We start from the raw sequence: 24,371 nt of genomic DNA, 5'->3' as shown, positions 1-24,371 counted from the left end.
CAGAGAACACCGCTGGACTGTGATACACCTTTCCCAGACCCTGCAACCTACCTATCACTTAATTTGTGAGTTACGCCATTAAATAAATATCCTTTTAACTATGTGGAGTGGCCATAATAATTTCACCAATATCGTGGCCATAATAATTTCACCAATAGGAATGAGGTGGATATGGAGAAGACAGTTGGTAGGGAGATAAAGCTAACTATCCAATTTCAGTGTTCTTCTGTTTAGATGAGGGACTAATTGGACTAATCTCCTTTATTTTAAAAAAAGATAGAATACAGAATCTAAATAGCATAAACCAAGGTAAGGAAGGTTTTTGCTGTTCCTTCTTTAAAAAACAACAACAACAACAACAACCTCATACGTTAGAAATGTTGGCACAACAGCCGGAGTGACAGCTCAGTGGCTGAGAGTCATTACTGCACTTGCAGATGAGCTGCGTTCAGCTCCCAGCACCCACATGATGTTTCACAACCATCTGTAACTCCAATTTCAGGGAATCTGATGGGCTCCATCAACCTCTGTGGGTTCCAGGCACACATGTGAAGCACACATACATGCAGAAAAATATCCTCATATGTATCAAATCAAATAAATCTTGCAGCTACAATTTTGTTTATCTCAATGCTATAAAATTTCCACAAATATTTTGTTGTTCTCTTGATTTTCACTTATTGTTTTTTCATACCATTTACTTTTATTTGATTTTTCCCTTTTCCTAACTCCTTCCAGATCTTTAATCATTCTTTCCCCATCCAACTTCATGGTTTCTCTCTCCCACCCTCCCTCTCTCTCCCCTTTCCCTTCTCTTTCAAAACAAAAAGCAAAATAATAATAAAAAAATAAGCAAAACAATTGCCAGTGTATCTTAAAAATTAGAGAAATGTAGAAATGTGAGCCTCCTTGGTGAGCATACATTTGTGGCATTGCTCTTCTGGGTCAACTTTTTCTCCTTGTCTATAATCTTCATCCAGTAATTTACACAATGGCGCATGTTGTAGAATTTCAAGTAAGAGCTTTCCTTTGTCATCTCTCTACCATAAATCTTTGTCATGTGTCAATATTATATAGTGATCTCCCACAAATTCCAATTTTAGTAGAATTTCTTCTCTATTCATTCAATTTATAAGAGATTAATTTTTTTAATCTGTCCTTTGCTGATAGTTCTTTAAGCAAATCTTTGAATGCAAATCTCTTCAACTATACTAACTGAACAGTTTCATATAAATATTTCCATTTGGGGAAGCTTATTTTTATTGTTTGAAACCAAAATACTAGTTTAAATCTATTATTATTTTTATTATTGTTTGCATGTGTATGGTGTGTGTGTGTGTGTGTGTGTGTGTGTGTGAGTGTGAGTGTGTGTGTGTGTGTGTGCGTGTGTGCGTGTGTGTATGTATGTTTGCTCACCCATACATGCTTCTGTGGGGGTCAGAGGCAACTCTAGGGCTTGTTTTGCTTGTGGCAAGTGTTTTTACATACTAATTCAACTTTTGGCCCCCAAATAACCACTTTTAATTAAGAGAATGAAGCTCTTTTTTCCACACTTAAAAAGTAAACTCCTGATCCCTAACAAAATGATATGCATGTTTGCCCAAGCAACACTGGCTGCAAATTACCTACTTGAAGTGTTTGTGATCATTTTGTAATCCCTACATAAAACCAAACCTTAATCATTGCTATTTGTCAGTCTGTTCCTGAAACTGAATATTTTCTCTATTAACATGATAGTAGTGAATATTGTTAATTGTCAGGAAACAAATAAAATTCTGATTGAAAAGGAAAATGGATGGCAGACGATTACAGAACTGAAGTGGGTGTTTTACTCAGTGACCTGGGAAGACAAAGGAATTCCCTTCCTGTGCTTGCGAAAATGAAACTCAGATTAGCATGAATAGCTACCTATGGAGAAACAGGGAGCCTTGTCACATCCCAGTGGGCTGTGGAGACAGTGATAAGCTCGCTGCCAGGCTGCAGTTGTGCCTCAGGAAGGGGACAGGAGACTTAGGAAGCCCATACAGAACTACCTCTGTGCCTCTGTTTAACCAATGCAAGGAATATATTTCAAAGACTTAGTTTTACCTAACATTAAATTCGTCTTTTTCTAGAGGAAGCAAAAACTAAGAAAATTACACTCAGTAGAAAAAGAAAAATTATAAATAGTCTGATTTTAGAGCACCAAAATTATACAGATTTGAATCAATTTGCTATATGTATTAGGTTTGCATTTCAAAAGTGATATAATTATTTGAAGTAAAAAAAAACATGCACAAATACCAATTAAGTATACTATTTTTGAGAAACATCCGTATCATACATTTCTGTAACAGCAATTACATTTTTATAACAATTACAATTTCATCCTTTGCTTCAGAAGAAAGCTGCTAGTAAACTATTTGAATCTGGTAATCAGCTCTAGTGAAAATCATAAAGGAGACGTGGATGCCAAACGCATTATTTAGTTTTATGCTTTATTGTTAACTTTGTCTCAAATTAAGAGACTTCTAGGAAATTGCACTCCATGGTAAAACTGTTCATAAAAAAATTAAACAACTTACATTCTGTAAATATACAGTGTATCGACCTGTAAGGGTAACATTGCTATACAAAACAAAACCCCACATGGTCGTTCACTGTGTTCATAAAAGGAAGTCTACTTATTTTCTTTAAAATCAAAGCAAGAAGGGGAAGAGGCTATATGCATATGGAGTCTTATGTTGGGATGAACTGTGTACCCCCTTAAATCCATATATTTGCATGCCGAAGTGATTTTTGCAGTACTGCAGAAAACCTCATATGAGATGGGTCTTTAAGGATCTGACATCCTCTTTGGCCCCCTCTGGCACTACATACATGCAATATACATACCCAACATGCAAGCAAAATACCTATAAACATAAAACAATGAATCTTAACAGGAAAAAAAAGGTAACTTAGTTTAAATGAGGCTGTATGAGTCAGTCTTACCCATATGATTATATTTGGAGATAAAACATTCAAATGATGGTTTACTTCAACTAAAGCCCATTAGGAACCTTAAAAGAGAAAGAGGCAGCAGGGATCCCTGCAGATGGTAGACAAGGCAAAGCAAACCAAGAAAAGAAGCCTCAGATGAAAGCAAACGCCTTAGTCTAGGATCCTCAGCATCCAAATGGTGAAGGAAGGATTTCTGTTTTCAAGATGTCCAGGTGGTCTAATTCCTTTGAAAGGCCTTAGAAAATTAATACAATCCCCTTTCCCCCCTGCTGTGGGATGTTCTGTATGTCCTATGCGTTTCTCTTGGCTTTACCCAGCAGGTCCGCATAGAGGATGATTAGGACCATGAGCCTGAGTGCAGGTGTCTGAGATGGTCTGCACTTGGCTGTGCTGGGGGATGGGCTATATGTCAAGTTGCTCTGATTGGTCAATAAATAAAACCTGATTGGCTGTGGCTAGGCAGGAAGTATAGGCAGAACTAACAGAGAGGAGAAATAAAAGAACAGGAAGGCAGAAGGTGTCACTGCCAGCCGCCACCCTGACAAGCAGCATGAAAAGATGCCGGTAAGCCACAAGCAGGGTATAGACTTGTGGAAATGGATTAATTTAAGATATAAAAACAGTTAGCAAGAAGCCTGCCACGGCCATACAGTCTATAAAGCAATATAAGTTTCTATGTTTACTTGGTTGGGTCTGAGTGGCTGTGGGACTGGCGGGTGACAAAGATTTTTCCTGACTGTGGGCCAGGCAGCAAAACTCTATCTACAACCCCCATCACAGTTTTCTCTTTCATTACAGTTCTTTTATCCTTTGTGTAAGAGCCAGATTATTTCTCTTATGAAAACTAAAGCATAATTAAAGCAGTTTTTAGTTTTTGAATAATTTTATGAAGTACGTTTCCAATGAAAAGTGGGTATTGTGCTAAATTATACTAAAGTCTTGCAGTGGCCTAACCAGTTCTTAATTCCCCAATAAATCAGATCTTAGTCCTGCATGCTATAGAATCTATGCTTTATATTTTAGAGTGGACTAAAAATTTAAGTATATCTGCTAAAATTCCCTACAGAAGACAATAAATCTAGTAATAGAGAAATATTTTAGTTAATTGGATTCTTCTTAAAATTTAACTTAGAAAAATCTGTATATGTGTGGAGCGTGTGTGTGTGTGTGTGTGTGTGTGTGTGAGAGAGAGAGAGAGAGAGAGAGAGAGAGAGAGAGAGAGAGAGAGAGAGAGAGAGAGAGAGAGAGAGAGGTGATGTGTTTACGTGCACAGGCTTGTGGAGGCTAGAGGTCAAAATTGGATCTCTTCCTCTATTGCTTTCGAGTTTATTTTATGAAAAAGGGACTCTCATTGAATCCAGAGCTCACTGATTGATTAGATTGGCCAGCAAGCTCTTGGGGGCTCCTACCCAGCTCCTGATTGCTGTTCTGGGGTTTATGTAAGGGCTGGAGATCTAAACTCAGATCCTCATGTTTTCATGCTTGTAAGGTGGTACTTTAGTAAATTAAATCCTTAAGATGCTTGTGCAGCTTGAGAACACACTGCCAAAAATATCAGTGTGCTATCACTTTAATCTCCCACAAATTTTTTCTAGTATTCAACTTTGACTGAGTTATTATTTTAGTGCCAGATCAAAGACCTCAATTAGGAAAAAAAAAATAAAACCTGAATTAGATACTCTGCTCTCTTAGCTCGGTTAAGTAAAATGTATGTTTATGAAACATGGAGAAGTAGCTAAATTCAGCCTTAAACTATTTTTAACACACTTTTTTCTTTTAGTTTACACCTCAAGTAGGTCCTACCCAATGCAACAGCAAGTTCTTTCACTCTCACTTTGTACAAAAACATTAAAAATAAAAACAAACTAAAAGTTTAAAAAATAGACAAAATTATCAAAACAAAACAAAAACCACACAAAAAATCATGGAGTCTCTTTTGCATTGGCCATCTTCTCTTGGGCATGAGGTCTACCCTAGACTGTGATACTCCACTGGAGAAAGTGATTTTTTCTTTCCCAGTGGGTATCAATTACAATAACTTCTGGTTAGTTATGGGACTTGGTGTCCACCTCCCCATATCTGGACTGGTTTGAATCTCTGCAGGCTTGTGCATGTTGTCAAAGCTTCTGTGAGTTTATTTAGACGTTGTTTGCTTGGAATTGTCTACAACCTGCTGCCCTCAAAATCTTTCTGCTTCTTCTACCACATAGGTCCCAGAGCCTTGAGGAGATGGTCTAGATAAAGCCATCCCATTTAGAGCGGAGTGCTTGAAAATCCCTCACTCTTGGTGCATTGTCCATTGTGGGTCTATGTGTTAATCATCATCTACTGCAAGAATAAGTGTCTCTTCTCCATGAAAGTGAAGGAATGCTCTGATCTAAAGTCATAGCAATATGTCAATAGGAGTCATTTTGTTGTTATGCTCCTTTGGTAGAATAACAGTAGTAGTTTTTCCCCTAGGGTCCATGGCATATTTAATATTAGATTCTTGGACACTTTAGCAGTGTCAGCTATTGGTTCCATCTCATGGAGTAGAACATAAATACAATGTTAAAGTGGTTGGTTATTGTGGTGTTTTGAATAAAAATGGTCCCTGTAGGCTCACAGAAAAAATGCTTGGTTGCCATGGAGTAGTGCTATTTGAAAGGATTAGGAGATGTGGCCTTGTTGGAGGATATGTGTCAGTAGGGTGGGCTTTGAGTTTTCAAAAGCCTATGGCAAGCTTGGAGTCTCCTTCTGTGTGTGGATCAGGATGTAGTTCTCAGCTACTGCTCCAGCATCTGCTTGCATGCCACCATGCTTCCTGTCATGATGATAAGGGACTAAACTTCTAAACTTCTGAAACTGTAAGTCCCCAGTGAAATGGTCCCATGGTCATGATGTCTCTTCACAGCAATAGATCAGTGACCAAGACAGTTATTCTTATAAAATTTGTGTCACTATTATAACCATATCTTGAAGGTGGGTCACTGATATGGGTTGCAGTATTTGTAGTTGGGTGACATTGATGATTATTTTTCTCCTTTGGTAGCATGCAAAGTAACTTCCAGCACTATGCATGTAGGTCAGTAGAGGTAAACTTTTTAGTTGGGCACCTGCTCAATTTCTTCATTATTGATAAAAAGGAAGTTTTATCTTGAGCAACAGGGCCTTACTGTCAGGTTCTAAAGAGTAACCAGTAACCTTGGCACTAGCCTGTAATGTTTGGGGGTAAATTGTTCTATGGAAACCCTTTGGCCAATGACTCAATAAGATCAAACCCACTACTGTACTTGAGTTTTATTTGGTGGCATAAGATGTCTGGTAGAATTATTTTCTCTCCCAGTTTGTGATTACTCCACTAATATTCCTTTCATATATGTATACATTTTAAAAGTAGTTGTTTTCCACATAGATTTTAAAGAGGCCTTTAGTGTTAGATATTTTTTAGCATGACTTTTAAAATATTGTATATAGGAAAGGGAGGACAACCAATGATATTACTGTCTTGATTTCTAACCATTCTTTAAGGAAATTCTAATCATTTTAGAGCTGATACATTTTGGAATGTGTAGATTAACTTTGACTTAAGTAAATGTCCCCAAGTCCTATTCTTTGTGTTGATTTTAGGAACATCCATAAGAAGTCTCCAGCAATGTTGGGAGGAAGATAAATGATGTGAGCCCTCCTTAACTTCAGTCAGGCAGTTGCTCTGAGACTCTCTTACAATATCACATTTATTCTTCTTGAGACTTTCTAACATGGATATTTGTAACCCAAAATTTGGAGAGAAAATTGTGGTTTAAAGCACACCACAGTATTCATCAGTTAATAGCTGATGCAATCTTAAAATCAGCTCTGCCTCAGACCATTTTAGTGTGTGCCTTAAAAACTTTTGGCAAGCTACTGTGCTTATGAAGTTTAGGGTCACTGTGGGGCAGTGAGATGCAGTACTTTCCACAGTAAGTGGCCATACCAAGAAGCAATGCTTATATAACAAAGCATTTGGCCAGAAAAACAGTGTCAGATGGACCGTGAGTCAGATGGACCATGAATCAGCACCATTTTTTTTTCTCCTAAACACACAATCCAATCTTCTAAATTGGGATTCTTTGTAAATGTTTGTGTCCTGACTGATATTACACAATTTCCAGATAAAACAGCTACATTGGATGTGCTTTCTTTTTGGAAGAAGTCAAACAGTGGAGGTGGAGCAAGATGCTTATAAGCTAGACTATAAAGATAATAGTATTTATTTATTTAGAATTCCAATTTCAGGTAAAATTCCAAGTGATTCTGCTGGTAGGGTTGTTGAAGCAGCATATAGCATAAGGTGATTATTTGACAAGCACATCCTATGTGTGATTGGATCATCGTTAACATGTAATTCACTATATTGCCTTACTGGCATCTTTCTTTCTTTTTCTTCCCTTTTTCAAACTGAAAAAAAAAAAGTATCATTTGAGACTCAGTCGCTTGTCATTCCTTTTTGACTAGACAAAAAGCAAAGAAAGAAATAAAGGAAGGCATTTGCTAAGAAAGCCTCCTCCAGGAAAACTGAAAGGGGCTGTAATTAGTTCTAAAATACCATCTTAAAGCCACTGTGATCTCTCTTTCTCTCTCTCTCTCTCTCTCTCTCTCTCTCTCTCTCTCTCTCTCTCTCTCTCTCTCTCTCTCACACACACACACACACACACACACACACACGAGCTGGAATGTAAAATGATGCAGCTAAATTCCACTTAGAAATAGTTTTAATGCAGTTCCCAGCTGCTGGATTGATTTGATCTTATCTTGGGAAGAAATTGAACCCTTCAATACAACCCCTGTTTTCTGATTCCTCTCTTATTATTGTTATGAACTGACAGTGATTGATTTTTAAAATAATTATCTGAGAAGATGAATTAGATTACAAAATAATCTTTGTAGATTATATAGAAATCTTCTCCAGGTTTGTAATCAGTCGCTTTTCAGAAAGTATGCTGATGTTAAATTTGAGAAGCACAATGTTTTTTTGCTGTTACTACTGGACTTTGAAAGAAAACCTACTTAAAGACAGTTTATTTTAATAAAATTCAAAATAAAGGTTAATTTTTCCTGGTAAAAATATATAGTTAAAACATTCAGTGTATGAAAAATTGGAAGCCATTGGCTTACCTCTTAGTTGTCTTTGTGCTTCAGGGTGACCTGCCTATGACTGATCCTGCCAGGAGTTGTAAATGAAGAAGGTCAAGGGGAAAAAATATCCAGACCGTCTTCCCTGCTCACATTCTGCTTTCCTGTATCCGATATCCACACCCTACTTAAATTAATGGACCTTTCTCCATATATGGCTCAAAGTAACATGGAGGGTGATGAAGAGAGGTATAAAGAAATACTCAGTAATAGGAGGTGTAGCAATTTCTTTCTATTCCCCTCTTCATAGTATGTTTACAAGGATAGTGCTTATACTTAATGAAATTCATATTTACCAGAGGTTTAATAAATGCAGATTCTGAGGCCAGCAAGAGGATTCAGTAGGTATATAGGTAAAGGCTCTTGTCACTGAACCGGTGACATGAGTTTGATCCCTGGAATGTACAGGATAGAAGGGATGAATCAACGTGGCAAGTGGTCCTCTGATCTCTACATATACAAGGTGCATGTGCACACTAACATGCAAGCACTCCCCCACCTCCATATACACAAAAGTAAACAAAATAGAATATAAAAATTAAAGCTTAGACTTTCATTCAGCACATTGGGGCAGTGGCCCCAGAACTGCCTTGCTACCATACAGTCTAAGGAGTGCATTTGCTGTTGGTGCCTGTGTACAATCACATTTAACACATATTTTGTGTATTAGGTTCCAGTTGAAAGCTAAAATATAAAGATCTTGGAAAACAAGGCATGGTGGTACACATCTATAATCTCAGAATTTGGAGACTAAAGGAAGTTCAAGACTAGCCTGGACTACACAGGGAGACCCTGTAATATACACAAAACAAAACAAACAAAAAACAGACCAACCAACCAAACAAAAATCAATTTGGAAAACTGTTACAGGTTCAGATACCAGGCATATTGGTTAGTTTTTTTCACAGAAGAGGGGACTTCAAATGAGAAATTGTTTCCATCAGATTGGCATCTATCAGTCATTTTTGTCTTAGTTGCTGCATGGAGGTTGGAGGGCCCAGCCTACTTCCGGATAGTGCCACTCTGGGGCAGAAGGTGCTGGGTTGCATAAGAAAAGTTACAGAGCACACCAGAGACAGCAAGGCTGTAAGTAGTGTTCCTTCTGGTCACTGCTTCAGTTTCTGCCTTGAATTTCTGTATTGACCTCCTTTGCTGATGTACTGTGCCACATAAGTGTAAGCCAAATAAACCTTTCCTCCTCAAGTTCCTTTTGGATATCGTATTTCATCATGGCCACAGGAAATCAAATAGGACACCAGACTTAGCTCCAGAAGCCCAGAGATAAGTGTGGAGCCACAGTTGTAAATTCTGAAGAAGCATTGATGGAAAGCTTATGCTCAGCTAAAACTTCATTTCACAAGAAAATTACTGTGGTTGAGTCATAGAAGGACTCCACCTACCAGTTCCCCTCTAGCACCTTTAGGCTTTCTCTTCAACCCCTGAACTCATTTCTGCTGTATTTATTTTTAATGGCTTGAGAAATGGTTCTAGGCTCTGCTTGCTAGTTTCTTTTTCTTTTTCTCTTGTTGTTTTGTTTTTGTTTTTTTTTTTTTGAGATAGGGTTTCTTTGAGTAGTTTTGGTGCCTTGTCCTGGATCTCGCTCAGTAAACCAGGCTGGCCTGAAACTCATAGAGATCCACCTGGCTCTGCCGGCTGAGTGTGTGTGCCACCACCGCCCAGCTTGCTAGTTTTCTAATATCATATATTCTGTTGTCTAGTTTAGACAATTAAGTATATATAGGGCTTTTGTCTGTCTTTATTCTTTAAGCTTAAGTCCCAGGGTCTCTTTGCCTCATCAAATATTTTTACTGGTACCTGAAAGGAAGAATTGTGAAATGGAGAGAAAATCAGTTAAAAATCAGAAAGGCAAAGCCATAACTTTAGCATTGCTAAACATTCATCCTTTCTGAGCTCTTCTTGTACTTGACTGGGAACTCTGGGCCATTATTAGTTAAAATGAGCAAGCTCAACAGCATGGTGGCCTAATGGGAAGTTCCAGCAAAGGGATGAGTATTTAACTGGACCCCTAAGTTCTCTGGCCTTGAAGAAAATGAAGTACCAGTTTGTGAGCATATAAGAAAATATGAAATAAACCTAGATCAGAAATAATACACATGAACATTTCATCATGTATATGTGGTTCTGTTGGGCAACACTATTCTTATTTTGGGTATTGGACCTCATGTGTAGACTAGACATAACTCAAAGTCATTGTGTAGCTTAGAATAACCTTGAACTTTTGACCTTCCTGCTTCCACTTCCTCAGTGCTACTGCACTTGATCTGTTGGATAATACTGAAGGCAGCTTACAGAAAGTTATTTCATTTTTGGACAAAGAAATGGAAAATGAGAATTTATTTACTTGGAACAATGTGAAGATCACTGATAAACTTGAGGACATTTTGGTGGCATATGGAGTGGCATCTTGGTTGGAATGAGTTCAAAGGAGAATGGAAAGAACTGAAGCTAATCCATAGAGCAAAAACACTGTCTGCAAGTTTTCATCCAGAGGGAGCAAAAGAGGTAGCCACAGGATGAAATGTTAAGGATTTCTCCAAGTGTTTCATGATAGGAGAAAGTAACATTTTTATATGATATTAGAATAATTTAGTGAAAAAGAAGAAATCATTGGTGATAATATCCAAATGGTATGGGTCAAGTTTGTCATACCATCATTTATTTACTAGAAATATGGTCTACCAATTTATATGTTAGTGTTGTTTACAGGTTGATCAATTAAATTTAGTATTATTTGAAAATGAGAGTGTAGGTTCTTGTTGGCACAGGTGGTCTCATCAAAGAGGAAGACAGACCAGAGCAGGCAAGGTTGACGAGAATTACTATGTGATGCTCTCCACCAGTCATGATGCAGTAGGAAACCCCTTACCAGGCAATGAGCATCAGGAAGCTGGTGCTGTATTCTAGAGCTTTTCAACTTCAAAACTGTGAGCTAAATAAACTCATACGCTTTAAAAAGTATCTGGCCCCAGATATTTCATAATAATTACAGAAAATAGATGAAGACAATAGAGAAAGAAAAAAATCTAGAGCAATATATTGATTAAGTGTACAGGTAGAAAATATGTCAGGAAAATGTTGACCATTCCATCAGAGTATGCAGGAAGATACAAACAGGGGTAGATAAGATAATAACAGCTGGAGACATTCTTGTTTGGTTGCTTCTTAAATTCCATATTCATTTTTCCCTCAGTCACCTCTTCTTTCTCCCCCTCTCCTCCTCCTCATCTTCCTCCTCCTCTGCCTCCTCATTCTAGAATAAAAAAACAAACATTACAGGTATGAGAAGAGAGACCGTAGTAAGAAAACATCTCTTCACAGAAGGGGAAACCGGGTAAGGGAAAGAAAAGCAGTATGGAATTGTAGGCAATATCTTGGAAGAAGAGTAACAACAAAACATAACTGTAAAATTAAAATATTCTAAATATTCAACAAAGGGATACAAATAAATAATGACTAAAATCTTGTAGCAATAGTGTCTTATGAAATCATTAAAACTATTTTCTTCTGTGTTTAATAAAACAGAGAATCTCCTCAATGCATGGAAAAGGAAAACTTTATCTCTGTGTTCAATAATAATATTACTGTAACCAAACAATTTGACAAATGACATTAAACATTAAGACTCAGATAAAGCTACTGATCTAAACTATTCCAAACAAATACAACAGCATTTGCTTTTTATTATCTATCTATACCACACAATAAAATAGCATTCAGCTTCTAGTTTTGAAATCTCTATTTTTAAGGAATAAGACTATTGTATAAATAAATAACCTATGTGATTTACAAGAACAATTATTTTCTCTTCAGCATATAATTTTGTAAGTACACTAGTTTCTTTCTCCCCACAAGTTCCTGTTCCATTCCCCCAGACTTCTGAGTTTATGTGAAGGTTCTTATCATACAGAGCAATCACTTTCCCTAGATCTTTAGCCAGCTCTTTGTCATTTTAAAGTTTGGTAATCACCCAATGAAGCCTTTATAAAAATCACCAAAATCATTAACATGAGAATCCATTCCTTGAAAACAACAAATTAAAAAAAAATGATAAAATTACAACTGCTTCTTTGGGCAGTGTAAAAGATCATGTACAAAGCTTATAAACACACAGAATATATCAGGCAGAAAACAAAATCCAAAATCCAGTTTTAGCGTAGGCCAATCTATTCTTATATTTTTAGGTAAAGTATTTTCCAAGGTTTGGGTTTTAAATCTTCTAAGTCTTTTCAGGTTTTTGCCCATACATTATTTCCTTCTGGATTTCCCAGTATATAGGTTCCTTTTAATCCATGGCAGAAATATTTACCCTATGCTCACAGCTCCTAAATGCATCTTCTTTTAGATCTCTCCTTGGCTCCATCCACATATTCTTAGCTTTCTTGCCATCTTGGTTAGAGCTGGATAACTATAACATATAGAAAACAGATCATCTAAGCTGTGGACCACATCTGTTGTGAAAATAAAGCACATTCTCAGCAGTGAAACCATCAGCATCCCAGGAAATGTTGTCACTATTCTGAAGTGACATAATGACTGTGAAGAACTTCTGAGGCATCAACATCAATGGAGAGCTATGTCACCTTAGGAAGAAAAGAGAGGCTCAAAGTTGATGAATGATGTGAGCCTCTAGAAATGCTTGCTATTGTCTATATTGTCATTAGCCATGTACAGAACAGGATCAAAGGCCAGGTCATATGACCTTATTAAGAGACAATATCTGCATATGCTTACTTTCTTATCAAAAACATTATTTAGGAGGTAGGTCTCTTTCTGAAAGTCAGACTTCCTTAGTGAAAATATATGCATAGGTTGACATGACCATTGCTTTTTCAGCATTGTAAGCTCAGAAAACAAAAACAAAAACAAAAGCTTTCTTAATTCTCCAAGGAAATGATTGTGAACTTTTATCAAATTTAGCTGGTTTGATTCATCAAATCACTGAATTTCAAAACAGTTATTAGAAAAACTTTTTTTTGTTTGTTTCCACATATCGTTTGGTAAGATCCAAGAGCTGGATAGAAACCACAAGATACTGGTGATCCTTATAGCTTAGTTGTGATGCTGCAAAAATGCAATAAAAACTTTAAGCACCCAAAACAAAAGGTACAATAGCCTATCACCAAACCATCTGCCATATGCTTCTACCCTCAAGCTATTTCCCTTTTGACTATGACATCATCACATGCTCAGACCAAGTGTCATTCTAAATTCTGCTTTATTTTTTTTCTCTTATCCTCAAAACAATTTTTGTGAGTTACCTCCCAGTGTGTATCTGCTCAGGCAATGGCATTCTTTGAAAGGGACATTGACTTCTTCACTACTTTCCTGTTCAGACATAATCTTCTTCAGCTAGTTTTACTAAAATAGTGATATAATGTGAATATTTCTTATGTTCTTCTTACTAAGTTCTCCACAGAAGAAGTCTTTAATAGGGATTTGGGTGATTACCTTTCTCAATCACTTCTGACATGCTAGAATAAATCTGACCCTTCCTGTCCTGGTCCTTACTATGTCAAAGGCTTTAGATTCTGTCTGGGCTTTCACTTGCTATTCTCCTAGGCTATTTTTCAGTGGTACTTCTATTATTATTTATACTCATATTTTCTATTTTTCTTCTTATTGTTCATTATTGTAGAAGTAACTGTCTTATTCAATAAGAAACACAGAACCAATGCAAAGAAGAAAGCCAAGAGGTCAGAGCTAAGTGCTAAAAACCTTACCCTTCCTTCTCAGTGGTCCTACCTCTCTGAAAGAAACCTACATCCTGTGTGTCTGTCTTTATAAAGACTTTCTGTTCTGCCTTCTCATTGGTTGTAAACCCAACCACATGATTGCCTCATCACTGCCTGTTTGTACAGACCTCCAGGTCCTCTGTGGTTGGTATTGAGATTAAAGGCATGTGTCTCCAATGCTGAATGTATCCTTGAACACACAAAGATCTACCTAGCTCTGCCTACCAAGTGTTGGGATTAAAGGCATGCACCACCAATGCCCAGCTTCGCTATGGCTTGCTAATAGCTCTGACCCCTGGGCAACTTTATTTATTAACATACAATTAAAATCACATTTCAGTACAAATAAAATATCACCATATTTCCCCTTTTCTATTTTAACAAAAAGAAAAAAGTAGAAAGGTTATGACTAACATAAGAAAAACTATATACAAAAGTACAATAACTATATACAATATATACAAGTAATAAATACCTAAACAATGTCTAGTCTATCTATATTTGACAAATTCAGAGAAAATAATTCCATTATCTATCCTATTTTGGTAAGTCCAAAATGTATCTAATTCACTTTCTATCCTAATTAATCTTCAACTATAACTAACTAATCTTCAATTCCCTCAGAGATCCAAGAAGGAAAATAATATTACCTAATAAAAAATAAAAACAGGAAGTGCATGCAAGCAGCTTCCAATAAAATTGTGAGTTGACAGAAACAGCCAGCTGCCTGGACAGTCACCTGAGGTTTCACCACAGTGTTGGGGCATCATCTTCAGCCTATAGGCTTAGCGTATCTGACAGACTCATTTGTGAAGTAGGATGTACACAAGGTCAATAGTTCGACCTCACATTGGGTGAGAGTATTCCATGTACCAGAAACACCTGAATTCCACTAGTTTCCTGTCATGATTCAGAATTTTAAATTCTGGAAATTGTTGATGGTTTTGGAATTCAGCTGTCTATTCTTCTTGGCTGTGTATATATGGCTTCATCTCAGCATCCTGTTCTTCTTCACGTCCATCTATTAAATGCCAGTCTACTATTGAGAGGCATGAGCTTAGTTATTCTTCAAGAATAACTGTTTCAGCTGTTGTTCCACCGCACATCAGAAGCCATCAGCCCACTGCCTGTTCAGCTGCCTTCAAAGAAAAGGGCACTGTACCTTCTCCAGATTGTGAAGGCCACTTCAGGGATGGTGCCATATTGTCCTGGCCTCAGAAGATGCCTTTTCATAAAGCCATAACCACACTTGTTTTGGCAACAATCAGTAGTCCTTTGTTTCGTGTCCTGTCTGTCCATTTTGTCCTGTTGTCAGCATTTGATTTGAGGATACTTTGTTGTCCAGTGGCTAACTTTTTCCACAATGAAAGTTAACTCCATATGCACTTTCTTCAATGCCCACATTCTCTCTGAAGTAGATTGGTACTGCCAGGAGCTGACATGTCTCATAGTAATAACAAAAAGGAAAAATTTTCTAAGTTATTAAAACATTTTAAATGCTATATTCTGTAGATCTCTGAAGGGTTTGAAGATGACCTGTCTATCTAAAATATATCTAATCAATTTTGAAAACATACCTAATATGACTATAAGTTCTATTATAATGTTTAACTACTAACTTTCATTTCTTTATATCCTAATATTTGGTATTAATAAAATTCAAGGATCAGAAAGTTGCATTACATTGTTAAATGAATGGTATAAATACAATTAGAAATATACATATAGCATTTTCTAACAATATCAATTTCAATATATATATAATTTGTAGACAATATAAAGCAATCCAATCCAATGTGAAGTATTTAAAACTAGTAATTGTATTTTTCTTTTTATTTTCTTTTATTTTTTAAACAAGAACCTTAAATCTAATCTCCTTTGCTTAGCTCCTTTCCTAACCCTTGACAAAAACTTGTAAACAACCCCCCTAAACAATGAAAATTATCCCAGACTGAAAACCCATTAAAAGACCAAAAAAAACCACCTACCCCACACTACCTCTTTGGAAATGTGGGCGTCGTATTCTTAAAATTGCTTCCTGCTGGGTATGGGCAAAGTTATCTATATTCTGAAAAAAAATTTAGGTTAACTGTCAAATTCTAGGAAAGGTAACTATACCCTTCATTATCCAGTTTGTGTATAATGCCAAAGTTCAGGGTTTATCTCAAGTCCTTATTCAAGTAGTCTTTGAGACTGGATCATCTCAGCTAGCCCTCTCAAAATTGCTCTGAGCATTTTGTAGTCTAAAGTTGATGAGTAGATGATGTTTGTCAGCTTGGAGATATTATTATTGTCCACGTGGAATTGTTGTTGTTGTGGGGCCCCATCTTCTTCCTGGAGACTTCAGTTGATGTTAGGCCTGGCCATGATTTCCTGCAGAAAACTGATAAGAGACTTGAACACAAAGACATATATATGCAGCTTATTGAAGCCTTTTTTTTTTCTAGAATTAGTATTCTATATGACCATTCATATCTTAACAAAGTTTAAAATGTATATATTTAAAGAATCAGAATAGAATCAAAGAGTTGAAATTAGTAATAGAATAGTCCCTTAATTAATTTGCTTTTTTTTTCCTGTCCCTTAGGAGAAGATGGCTCTTTTCTTCTGGCATAATACAGGGAGTTTGCATTTTCCTTTTAACAAAATGCTTGAGTTTAAAGAAGGAGAAAGCCATTATCCAAATCCAAAGTCAGCTTTAAATTTTAATTGAACTGGGACTATTAGAAGAACAATAGTGTTAAATTTCTTTAGAGAAGAGCAGAAACAAACATTTAGGAAGACTTATAAAATTTTTTAGATGATATACACATATGCCATTTCACTCTGTTTCCTTGGATAGATGATTTGTCTCTTTTCTTCAGTTGTCTCATTTGACCAGTGTTCTCCAGATTCCTTAACCTTCATTCTCCTAAAAGACAAAAACAAAAACCTTTCCCCAAGACTAATTTTGGGGATGTTCCTTTTTGGCAAGTTATTATCTGATTAAATGAAAAAACATGTGTTACTGGTATAAGTTAGTTTAAATTGGATGTTCATGCTGGTTGATGAACTATCACCTCCTTCAATTAAGAGGTCTCTCTTGTTCAAATTGAACCTTTATCAATTTTGATGGTACCCACAGCTTATCTTCTCCTGTAGAAACGAAAGCAAAACCTCGTCCCCAATGTAATACGTACCCTGGTTTCCATTCTGAGGTCAGCACATCCTTAAAGTATATAGGCTGATTTAATCCTATAGTTTTTTCTATTATCCAATGTCTCTCTGCAGCTGTTGTTCCTTTCTCATTGGCAATGAGAAAATTCAAAGTTAATAGAGCATTATGCAGTCTATTTCTGGGGGTTTTTGTTACTCCTTTCTGTTTATTTAGCATATCCTTTAGAGTTCTGTTTGATCTTTCTATAACTGCTTGACCGGTAGGATTATGTGTATACCTGTAATATGCTTTATATTGCAATAAGGAAAAAACTGTTTCATTTTAGCAGAGACATATGATGGAGCATTGTCAGTTTTGATTTGTGCAGGTATGCCAATGATGGTCATAGCTTCTAGCAAATGAGTGATTACAGAATCAGCATTTTCAGAACTCAAAGCAGTTGCCCATTGAAATCCTGAATAAGTATCAATGGTATGGTACACATATTTCAATTTTCCAAATTCTGCAAAGTGAAACACGTCCATCTGCCAGATTTAATTCCCCTGAGTATCCTTTGGGTTACATCCTGCTGGTAATGGCATTTGATTATAGAAGGAACAAGTAGGACATTTCTTTACTATTTCTTTGGCTTGTTGCCAGGTTATGGAAAAATCATTTTTTAAGCCTTTACTATTTACATGATTTTTTTTATGAAATTCTGAGGCCTCCAGCACATTTCCTATCAATAATTTATCAATCTCATCATTGCCTTGTGCTAGAGCGCCTGGCGGACCAGTATAGGATCGGATGTGAGTTATATATAAAGGATGACTCCTTTTCCTGATTGTATCTTATAATTGAATAAATAGTGAAGTTAATTTTGAAGCATCAGGGATAAATTCTGCAGTCTCAATATGTAATACTACTCTTTCTACATACTGAGAGTCAGTTACTATGTTGAGAGGTTCTGAAAAATCCACAAATACCAACAGAATAGCATACAATTATGATTTTTGAACTGAATTATAAGGACTTTGAACCACTTTACTTAAATTTTTGGATTTGTTTGTTGGCATCTGCATAAAATGTACAAACTCCAGATATGGGTTTTTCCCAAAAAAAATTCGAGGCAAGATCCTATCAGTTCTCTTTATAAGATCAATTCTATAGCTTTTGGGATATTTGCTGTTAATTTCTCCCAAAAAATTACTGCAAGCTCTTTGCCAAGATTCACTTTCTGTCCATAATTTTTTAATGTCCTCCTTAGTTAAAGGTATGGAAATTTCTGCTGGGTCTATTCCTGCTAATTGACAAGTCTCAGTTTTCCTTTCCAAATCAAATCAGAGATTTTTCCCCATAAGTCTTTAATTTTTTATTTGGTTTATTTGGTAAAAATATCCATTCCAATATAATATCTTCCCTCTGCATTAATATTTATGTAGGAGAATACCTAGAAGGTAAGATAACCAAAATGCAATCTAGCTTTGGATCAATAAGATCTATGTGCCTTTCATGTACTTTCTTTTCTACCAAGGCCAATTCTTTCTCAGCTTCATGTGATAATTCTCTTGGACTATTTAAGTCCTTGTCACCTTCTAAGATTTTGGACAAATTATTCAGTTCATCATTTTTTACTCCAACAATAGTTCGTAGATGATTGTCTCCAAATAATCTTTGAAAGTCATTAAGAGTCTGCAGCTTATCTCTCCTAATTTGCACCTTTTGGGGTCTAATTTTTTGTACTCTATTTTATATCCTAAATAATTAATAGAATCTCTTCTTTGTATCTTTTCAGGAGCAATTTGTAATCCCCAGCAAGGCAAAATTTTCTTTACTTCTTCAAACATTCTTTCTAAAGTATCTGCATTTGAGTCAGTTAGTAAAATATCATCCATATAGTGATAAATTATAGATTTAGGAAATTTTATACGTATTACTTCCAATGGCTGTTGTACAAAATATTGGCACAAAGTTGGGCTATTCAACATTCCCTGAGGGAGGACCCTCCATTGATATCTTTTAACCGGTTGAGAATTATTATAAGTAGACACTGTAAAAGCAAATCTTTCTCTGTTTTTTTTTTTTTTTGTTTGTTTGTTTTTTCTTGTAAGGGTATTGAAAAGAAACAGTCTTTTAAATCAATAACTATGAGAGGCCATCCTTTTGGTAACAGAGTAGGCAAAGGAATTCCAGATTGTAGAGAGCCCATTGGCTGAATTACCTTGTTAATTGCTCTAAGGTCTGTTACCATTCTCCATTTACTGGATTTCTTTTTAATAATAAATACAGGGGAATTCCAAGGCTGGTTGATTCTTCAATATGCTGAACATTTAACTGTTCTTCTTCCAGCTCTTCTAAAGCCTGGAGTTTCTCTGCTGTTAAAGGCCATTGCTGAATCCATACAGGCTTGTCTGTTAACCATTTTAAAGGTAGAGCTGTTGGTGTCTTTGGAAGATCATCAGTTGTTTTGCCCTGTTCTTGTATAATATGGATGACTGGTGACCACTAATTAGAATAATATCTTCTAATATTTCTCTCAGAAACATGTGCTAGTTTATGATTTGTTTCTGAGGTTGGAGGGATGTTAATCTGAGTATTCCATTGTTGCAACAAGTCTTCACCCCACAGGTCATAGCTATTAGCCACATATGGTTTTAATTTTCCTCTCTGTCCTTCTGGACCTATACATTCCAGCCCAGCCATCTTGCACTCTGTTTCACCTGAGATATTGTCCCAATTCCTAAGAGTTGAACATTTACCTCCTGAAGAGGCCAAGTTGGATGCCAAAATTCTGGTGCAATTATGGTAACATCCGCACCTGTGTCTACCAGAGCAGACAACAAAACACCATTTATTTTTATTGTTAATTTTGGTCTTTGTTCATTAATAGAAGTTTGCCAAAAGTTTTTCTTTATATTTTCTCCTGAATTTTCTATTCTCTCTGTTTATCATCCTGACCAGCATGATTTATTCCAATAGGAATTTGGTTATTTAATTGTTCTGAGTAGGGGTTTCCTCTACAACTGCAGGAAAGGTCTGAACTGGATTTACTGTGAAGGCCTGCCTGAGGCCCCTTTGGCAGTTTACTGAAGCCTGAGGCATGGGATTACCTTGTCTGTCCCTTATTGATCTACATTCGTTGGTCCAGTGTTTTCCCTTACCAAACCTTCTGCATACTCCGGAAGGAAGGGGCATTCTGTTTCCAGTGTTCCTTGAAGAAACATTGTTTCTAGGAATGACCTGTTTACAGTCTCTTTTCAAATGTCCTTGCTTTCCATATCCAAAACATCTAACATTTCTCAAACCTTTTGAAATTGCTTCTCCTACCCACATATCATCATAGTCATGAGCCTCAACATTAACCGTATCTCTAATCCAATCTTCCAAGGGTACAGATCTTGCCTTTAATGGCCTGATTATTCTTTTGCATGCTGCATTTGTGTTCTCAAAGGCCAAAGATTCAATTATTATCTGACTAGCTTCTGAATCCGGGACCATTCTCTTTACTGCTGAAGCCAGTCTTTGTAAAAAAATCTGTGAAAGATTCTTTTGGGTGTTGTAGAACCTTTGTAAATGACTCAGTGTTTTTTCCTGGTTCCTCAACTCTGTCCCATGCATTCAAGGCTGCAGTGTGACATAGAATTAGGGTTTGGACATCATATAAACATTGTGTTTGTACTGAAGCATATTGGTCTTCTCCAATAAGCTGATCCTGGAAGACTTGTATTCCTTTATCCCTCCATTGTTTTTCTATGTTTTTAGCCTCTTCCTTGAGCCACATTTGCCACTGGAGCCTTTGACTGGGTTCCAGAACAGCATGTGCCAGCTCTCAACAGTCCTGTGGTATAATCCTATTATATGTTCACCAGGAGTTTAACATTTGCTTTACATATGGGGAATGCATGCGTAAGATACTATTGCCTCCTTAAACCTTTTTAAATCCAACATTTCAATTGGAGCCCAAATATTTTGTGTAGTCATTTGATTAGGCACCTGCTGTACGGTTACTGAATAAATTAATGGTGACTGTGTGAAAACATGCTTTCTTTCTGTAACCTATGATCCAATCTTGAAACAACTTCACTGTTAATTTCTTCTGTCTGAATTTGAATTTCTCTATAATTCATTTTCACAGGTTTATCAGGTTTTTCTAAAACTGTTATCCTGGCACTTAAATTGACTATCTTTTTAAATAGTAAAATGAGGATAAAAAAGTAATAAAGTGCATAATTTGATCAATATTAATCTTCTCATATAGTTGTTCCATTGTCAAACTGCCTAAAATTTCAAACAAAGCCCAATTTTCTTCCAATGTACACATAAAACCTTTTTTTTTTTTTTTTTTTTTTTTTTTTTTTTTTTTTTTTTTTAATGTGGAATAAGCTCCAACCACGTGCATTGGCTTTACAGGCAGGGGCCCTGTTCGGCAGGGCAGACCTGAGTTATTTGTAGCATCAGCTTTAAGCAAGTAGCTCTAGCTGCATGTAACTGCTTGGGGCTATAGTCAGTCTGGCCTGAGACCAAGCCGACCTGGACCGAGCTAGGGAGCCAGGCTGCCCAGGCAGGAAACCGGACCTGCTGCCAAGCCAAGCCATGCCAAGCGGTTTTTAATGGATTCTTGTCACGTTGGGTGCCAAATGTAGATGTAACCATCTTATTCAATAAGAAACACAGAACCAATGCAAAGAAGAAAGCCAAGAGGTCAGAGCTAAGCGCTAAAAACCTTACCCTTCCTCTCACAGTGGTCCTATCTCTCTGAAAGAGACCTACTTCCTGTGTGTCTGTTTTTATAAAGACTTTCTCTTCTGCCTTCTCATTGGTTGTAAACCCAACCACATGACTGCCTCGTCACTGCCTGTCTGTACAGACCTCCAGGTATTCTGTGGTTGGTATTGAGATTAAAGGCATGTGTCTCCAATGCTGGATGTATCCTTGAACACACAGAGATCTACCTAGCTCTGCCTACCAAGTTCTGGGATTAAAGGCATGCACCACCAACATCCAGCTTTCACTATGGCTTGCTAATAGCTCTGACCCCTGGGCAACTTTATTTATTAACATACAAATAAAATCACATTTTAGTACAAATAAAATATTACCATACATTATTGTCTTTGAGATGTGGTTTTGTTATAGGACCCACCTTAACTCAAACTTGCAAGCCCCCTGCCTCAGCATCCCTGGTGACAGGATTACAGACCTGTGTTTCTATACTTTAGAGATTTTCTAGGGTTACTCACTCTTCCAAAACAGTTGCCTTTGTAAAAAAAAAAAAACACTAATGTTATTCTTTTCTGTCAAACACTAAAACTCTCTTTCATAACAAGTAGTTCGTCTTTATCTCTCTTATGTAGTAAAACTGTATGCAAATGTTTTAACACTCCTTTTTCCCCCCACACAAAAAAAATGTAATCCTTAAAAAACAAGGCAAAAACCAAAAAACACAAAGGTCTTATTGCATTTTCTTAATTTAAATGACTTATTTGGCCCAGCCCTTCCCCTTTTCTTTCATTTGCTTTGTCCTTAAAGTTAGTTTTGAAAATCCATGGGATTAAACCTCAGCTAAGGGAAGAAGACACTGTGACTATCTGCATTACAATGAAAACCCAATGCTCCCCGCCCCCAATATTCATGCTGTATGCAGTGCACTCTCTTGATCAAGAGTAATGTTTTGTCTTGCTGAGATGTAAGAAGTATCACTTTGCCTATGTTTGGGTATTCCTTTGTATTATACCAAGAATATTTCTAATACCTTATTCTTCAGGAATTTCCCACAGCACTTAATTCTTCTGGTATCTGATCAATATCCTTCTCTCACAGTGATTTCTTTCAGCCATCTTATCTTGGATAGATTCTCCAACTTTGAATACCTGTTTTGTCTATCTACATGCTTATTTCTCACCACCAACCATAATCTGAGGATCTTTCTTATCAGTGTGTCTAATTGCTTATTTTGTGTCACACCAGTCTCTCTTGGCTTGTCATTAAAACACCGGTGCCTGTGCTATATTACATTCTCAGTGCCTGATTTTTGAATGAGTAAATAAACAACTGAATGGATGAGTTAACAAGCCATTTTCACTCCTTGCTGAAGCTATAGTTCACATTTATAGTTTATAAATCCATTAGCTTTCCCATGCCGTCAATTGATATTCCGATAACAGGTGATAATTGCCTTCCTAACACTTTTCCCTTCCCTCATTTGACATGAAAGGATTCTACTTTAAACATTTTTTTACAACCATTGCATATATCAAACACCATTTTTTTTGTCATATGCCTTTCTTATTTCAATGGATATTAGCGGCAAAATCATTTAGCAAGATACCCCCAGCTGTTTCTCATTTTCACTCAAGGCCTTACCTCTGGGTGGATGCTTTCACTATTTGAACTACCTATGACTGATTTGAAAATCATACAAATCAAAATTCAGATTTACAAAATAGAAAGGTTATGTTTTTACCCTCTTCTATCACTTGAACAGGCTGGTCCATAAATTTGTAAAAAGTAACTATTAGTAAAAGATGAACTTGAATCATGAGGAGAAAAGGCTTAATCCAAAAATTTTATCTCAACTGGTTAGATTTATGGCATGGGTCAAGGCATTTATTAAAATGCTGCACAGCCAGTTAAAGTAGATGGGTTTATTTTATACCATAAACCATGCTTATGGCAAACAAAGTGGCTGTAACCATACTCAATTTTGATTTTAGAAAATGATATTTCTAAACTTTCAGTGATCTTTGTCGTTAATTCTAGAATCTCACAAACAGACATACTGATAATCATATCATGTGATCCTTCAACCTTCTTCCATAGATATCATTCCTTTGGTCATATTTCTCTCCTACATAGTAAATATCATAATGACATGGAAGAAACAACCAATTAAAATATTTAAGGAATTTTGAATGGTAGTGTTTACCTGGTTGTGTATTAGAAAAATTCAAGGTTCTCTGAAAGAAAATAATGTGTGTGTGTGTGTGTGTGTGTATATATATATATATATATATGCATCCTCCCAATAAGTGGCATAGGAACTCGACAAAGACTAGGCAAAGCCCCAGTCTTGTGTAGGGATTCTCATTAAGCTTGGAGAATGCTGTAGTTAACAGTGTTGATGTTATCTGGCTTGCTTCTTCATATGAACAGCTATTCCAAAGAAGGAGAGAAACAGAAGCATCTATGCCTCTGCTGTATACACCCTAACCCTAACCTAATTACATGGCTTCAGAGATGTTTCTGGCTTGGTTTCTGTAGAAGCAGCATATCAGTAGCCTATGTAGATAGATTGAGAAAGAGCCAACCCAACTGTAGCAGGAATCTTAAAAGTTCTTATTAATAAA

The sequence above is a fragment of the Peromyscus maniculatus genome, chromosome 3 (assembly GCF_049852395.1).
Source record: "Peromyscus maniculatus bairdii isolate BWxNUB_F1_BW_parent chromosome 3, HU_Pman_BW_mat_3.1, whole genome shotgun sequence".
In the NCBI taxonomy this organism is placed as follows: domain Eukaryota; kingdom Metazoa; phylum Chordata; class Mammalia; order Rodentia; family Cricetidae; genus Peromyscus; species Peromyscus maniculatus.
Note: the sequence above shows the minus strand (reverse complement) of the source record.